We start from the raw sequence: 6,000 nt of genomic DNA, 5'->3' as shown, positions 1-6,000 counted from the left end.
GCTTCCTTACCCACTCCACTTGAAGACAGAAGAGTACAAACCTCCTGCCTCCCTGTTTTAGAGTGTACATTACAAGGAGGGAAAGAAGTGAAGAGTTGTCCTCCCTGACAGAAAGGCAAGAGAGGGAGACTTTAATGACTGTATGTAAGAGATGCCAAAACTGTCTACTTTTGAGGACAATAATATGCTTAAAGTAATTTCTTATTTTCAGGAAGGAGCCACCACTGGAGTAGGAAGCAGGAGACAGTGGTTCTGTTCCTGGTCTGCCATCCACCTGCGTGGCTGTGCAGGCAAGGAAGGTAAAGTATGAGGACTTACCGAAGCAATAATACTGCCCTTCATTAATTACTCTGAAGGGAACTGTCAAGAATCAGTATTAAAAGAACAGGCACACAGCAAGCAGTTGGTGTCAATATACTTTAAAGTTCCTGATGGAAATAACTAACTTTTGCTCTCTTGCTGCAAAATAGTGGGTGTTGGAATGGGGAAAAAAAAAAAAATAAAAAGGTTTCCAGAGCTACTGGAGTTTCTTTCCATCAACTTCATGTCATCTACAGAGATGGGTTTGTCTGGGAGGGAAGAATGACTGGAGGTGGAACTTTTAAGCTGTTAGTTCAGTTTTTGTCCAGTTTGATGTCAGCAAGGAGGAATTATGAGACACCCAAGAGGAGTTCAGTAGCATGAGGTTGAGCTCCAGTGGGAGTGGATCCTGTATTACCAAAACTGCCACTGCACCCAGCACTGACTCATATTTTTATCAGTTCCACAGGCAAGGCCAAATATCAGAGATGGAAACTCAGCTGCCTTCCTGGTAACTCAGAGCAAGAATGAAGCACTCTCTCACGTAGTTGTGTAAGTAGGATTTTCCGAAGGAGAAGACAAGGGTGAGGTTGGACCTAGTCACTTGCAGCCTGTGTGAGAGCTATTAACACAGGGAGGAAGCAAAAGCTGCTTGCTACGGTTCCCAGGCTACAGGGAAAGGGTTATTCAGTTCCCTGCAGTTGGAAGAGATGGATGTTTGTTGGTATTTTAATATATCAATGCCCAAACACATAAATTTTTCACTTAAATGGGATAGTTGTAATGCCAAGTTCCCACTCCTCTATCTCCATAGTTGACAGGAGACACTTCTGCACATTGGAGGAATATGCTCTGTCACACAGTGTGCTCTGTCTGATTTGTGAAAAAAACAGTTTCACTCTTCCGGCTGTCAATCCTATGTTCTATACTACTACTGAAAGAATGATTGCTTAGATGACTGCACCATGCAGCTATATTTTGACAAGCTGTCAGCCCTTCAGACCTGCCAATTCACCTGTGATTTCTAGAAGGATTCTTCTAACAATGCAGCAAAATTGGAAGCTGCCACCAGAGGTATTAATAGTCACCAGGAACACCACAAACTGACAGATACTAGAAAGGCTCAGTTTAACACAAGTGGGAAGAGAACAGAGCCCTTATCTATTTACCAAGCTGAAGATCGAGTACTATACTTGCTCTACCCTTCCACCTTCCCCTTATCCCCGGTGATATTTGTGCACTATGAAACAGTAATGCTTGCAAACACTCCTTCTGCACAGGCCTCAGGGACCACCACAACCTGTGCACTTAGGACCCTGTTAGCGCTGTTCCTGCCACTGCTGTCTGTCAGCTTCTGCACTCCTGCTGGGTGTGTGCATCAGCGCTGCCGCCTCACTGTAGCGCCTAACGCTGCTGCGCTGGCATCATGGACACATCTCAGCGACAGATCTTCTGTTTCATACCTCACCTTTAATGTCTTGGTCTGTAGGGAAGTGGTGACATGGTGTCCTTGTTCAACCTGGAAATCAGACAACCACAGAGGCTAAAATGGGTCTAACTAGGCCAAGTGCCAGAATGAGGTCTGAGCTCAGAAGTCCAAGACAAATGTTTTCCTGAGAGCTCTGCAGCTGCTGCCCAACAGTTGAACCCAAACAGCATGCTACAGTTCTGGTTGCTGGCACAGAGAGCACTGCTCAGGGACTTTGACCAGCTACCCACAAAATGGAGCTCCTGGGCACAGAGTTTCAGACATGACTGGCCAAGAATAAGGGCCATATGAGGTCTTTCTAGACAAGCTGGGCTCTCCCCTTTATTCCAGTGGTGAAGACTTCACTGAGGCCACAGAAAATTTCAAGTGGTTGTGTTTGAATTACAGGAGCTACACGAACAGATGGAGGAAACTGAATTGAAACTTTGTATCAGGATGCCGAATACCTTTACTGGCAATGATACATATATAGCAGGATATAAAATAAATAAATACAATTCTGATTTCCTTAATGTTATTGCTCTCAAGCCTCACTACTTTAACAGACCTCTCATCTCCCTCCTTTGTTTCAAAAAGCCGGGGGTTTTGCATGTAAACCTCCAGCTTACGATAAATAATAATAATATTTTTAAAAAGTAAAAATTACTTTTTCTATTCTACTGGAAATATACAATTTTGTAGTAGAAGTATGTAAACCTATGTGATTTTATTTTTTAGTTCAGGAGTATAATTTGGACATGTATCATCACGCATACAAGATGACAGGATCGCATCAGACTTCTTTTTGTTAACTGTGAATTAGTCAAGAAATGCTTGTACACAACCAATCACAAAAACATCTGTTTCAGAGTGCCTGTTGCTACCTAGAATTAACTAGTCTTAAAAAAAAGGACTCCACTATGCACACATCTCTGAGACTGACAATGGTGCCTTAAATACTAAGATACAAGCAGGCCCAAACATATGAACTAACCAGTCCAATAATAAGATGATCAAGTTTGGGGTTTTATTTGTAAACAATTTAGGATCAGCTTCCAGGCATATCTGATTTCACCTTCAAAACTGACATAAATTTTCACAGCCTCAGATCTGCACAGTCAGCTTATTTGGTCAGTATAATTTCACTTATATAAATACATCAATTTTCACTACGTATTTCATATAGAGAATATTATAAGGACTTAATGGACATTCAAACCACGAATAAAAGCTATTAAGTGTTTCTGCTGGAGGGAGTCACTTACTAAGGATTCATAGAAAGTGTTATTACAGATAGTGAATGCAGGATACAGAATGGATAGCATGCACAAAGACATTCTCCCTGTGTCTCAAAACACAGCAAGAAGAAACAAGCTAAAAAAGCCATAAATTGAATATAGGTTTGCCACACAATACCAGTGCAGCAGCTGTACTGACCCCACTGTTTGTAACATAATCCAAAGACGTACAATGGATGGCCTTGGACACAGACTTTCAGTTGCCACCTGAAGCTCCTGAGTTCCAGGTTTTTCCTTCCACAGCTGGAAGGACCATTTTGAAAAGGGATGAAATACAGAGTCTAGTGCTCTCTTCTCCCCTTTGCACCCAACTGAAGTCTCATGGAACTAAACAGAACCCATGAACATTTTTCAGATCTAACCCAGAAGACAGTCAAGCAGTATTCACAATTGTTTTGAATATTTGAGCATCCTGACATCTGAAAGCACTTTTCACCGTCCCCTAGGGCTGTAATGCTAACGGCTCCTTCTCTACAGATGAATCCCTGAGAGTGACTGAGAACAGAAAGAGGCAATGAGTGCTTTTGCATTAGCTTCCTTCTCAGGCCCTGCAGGGTATCAGCCAGTGCCCCAGCACACTTGTCAGAGTTACTATGCCACACACACAAATGACCCATCCCATTCTTCCAACCACTGTGGCTTTCATCCCCTAAGGGCGTAGGGCTTTCAGAGATGGATGTTGTAATCAAGCTCTCTCAAAAATATTCCTGAACGTATGTTAGAACTACTTCATTTATAAAAAGTATTTAAAAGTAATTCTGATCAGAATTTATAAAAAAGTGCACGTTTTAGAAAAAAGACCAAAAGAAACTCAATGACCTTTCTAGATTACTGAACCAAGGAAGCACTCAATAAAGCAATGCACAAATCCATCTGACTTTTTTAAAATAAGTGGTACTGAATGCATTCAATTCTGGCAACACAAAGACCGTCACTAGTAGCTTTAGTTTATTTTCTGCTTGTTAAAACCAGCCATGCAATTGCAAGTAAATCAATAAACCATGTCCCAGCTGGGATTACTCTGCATGTCATCCCCTATTTCAGCTAGATGATTACAGAACCTTTGCCCTTCTGTGCAGCTTTTTCTCCTGGATTTGGACACAAGAGACCAAATCCATCCTGGGGACCGAAAGTTAAGCTAGGAGGAGGCAGATCTGGGCAACACCTGTGCTGATTTCACGTCAGCGATGGAACAAACAGCTTTATGGCAAAGCTCGCGTGACCTCTTGGACCGCAACCACCAAAAGCTGCCAAACCACTCGATTTTAACCTAGGCAGACTGAGTGCCACTGTGTAATCCGCTCTTTGACTGGGGAGGAACACAGAACTGGTTCAGTCCATGAGGCTCGATGTTCTACTTACTTTCAAAGTACAGGTGACATTTCAACAACATAAGAGCATCGAATTATGTATTACAACATGTTTTGTTGACTTTCCCCCCTCCCCCTAAATAAGCAAGTCACGTTCACCATACAAATTAGCCATCGGTCTGGGACAGGTTGCAAAATCAAGTATTTCTATCAGAAAGTGCAAGGCAGAGTTTCGGTGCCGTGCACCCCAGCAGATTCCAGCTGCAGACGGCTGTGGTGGGGGAACTCTCGAGCCCACGCCACCCCTCCACTCGCCCCACCCCGGGAACCCCGCCGGGTGAAGCCTGCATTATCACAAGCACCCTTCCACAAACTCCGTTTTCTCAAATGCAAGGCACCGGCCCGGGACTCAAACTCCCACGCCCGGCCTCCAGCGGCCGCACGCCTCTCAAGCAGCGCCCCCCCCCCCCCCCCCCCCCCCCCACTCAGGGCAGCGGTACCTGCCCGTTACCGGCCCCGGCCACCACCTCCAGCCCCAAACCCTCCCCTCACCCCCCGCCGGACCCCCCCAGCCTCGCCTCGCAGCCCTTCCGCGCCGAACCCCTCAGCGCCCCGCCTCACCTGAGCCGCGGCGGAGGGAGCCCCCACGGGCGCCCCGGAGCTGCAGGCGCGGCCCGCGGCCGCCCCGAGCGACCCACGCAGGATCGCGGGGCCGCCGCGCCGCCCCCACCCCGCCGCCGCCGCCGCCGCCGCCATGCGGCTCGCCGGCCCCCAGCACGCGGGGGGCTCCGGCGCCACCGCCAGCCCCGCACCGTCACGCGTGGGAGGGCGGCGGGGGGGGGGTGTGTGTGTGTGGCCGGGAGGAGGCAGCCAATCAGGGCGGCCGCAGGTGCCGCGCTGCCCGCCGGGAGTTGTAGTCCGCTCCCCTCAGCCGGGCGGGAGCAGGGCGGTGGCACCGGCGGCCCGCAGGTCCCGCGCTGCTGAGCTGCCCGCCTGGGACAGGGGCCCCGGGCAGCGCCTGCGAGCCCCGCGTTCCCCGGCAGCGAGGGCACAAACCTGCACCGAGAGCCCTTATTGTCCGCCTTCCCCTGCCCTTGCCTCGGCCCGTCCTCCACCCCCCTCAGAAGCCAGGTGTAGAGCCCGAGGCCTGCAGGCCCAGCCCGGCCTGCCGGCTGCCTTCGTGGAAACGCAGGAGGTGAAGGACTCGCACGTGGGGTACATGTTCCTGCGGGGACAGGCAGAGGGCTAGGAAACACTCAGCAGGGGAACATTTCTGCCGGAAACGACGACTTCAACCTCAGCCCTGCCCGAGTCTCCAGTAAAAGCTGTAAAACACTGTCCAGAGATGAGCACAGGAACTAAATGGGGCATAATGGGGATTACGGGGCATAAGAAAACATAATTCAGTTTTCAAGCCTGATAAACATTCCCCCACACTCCGCGTGTTTCACAGAGAAGCGGCCTATGGTGAAATGTTCAGTGGCCCACAGTCTGGTGCCTCAGGGCCATGGGTCTGCAGAGCGTGGTCACCCATTGCCGAGCTGAGCTGGAGGCACTTGTGCTAAACCTGCTTCACACATGAAAGGACGACTCAGGTGCCCAAAATTTGTCTTGATCCCCTTTT

The sequence above is a fragment of the Tyto alba genome, unplaced genomic scaffold (assembly GCF_018691265.1).
Source record: "Tyto alba isolate M040663 unplaced genomic scaffold, T.alba_DEE_v4.0 Super-Scaffold_16, whole genome shotgun sequence".
NCBI classification, from domain to species: domain Eukaryota; kingdom Metazoa; phylum Chordata; class Aves; order Strigiformes; family Tytonidae; genus Tyto; species Tyto alba.
This window is presented reverse-complemented; position numbering follows the sequence as displayed.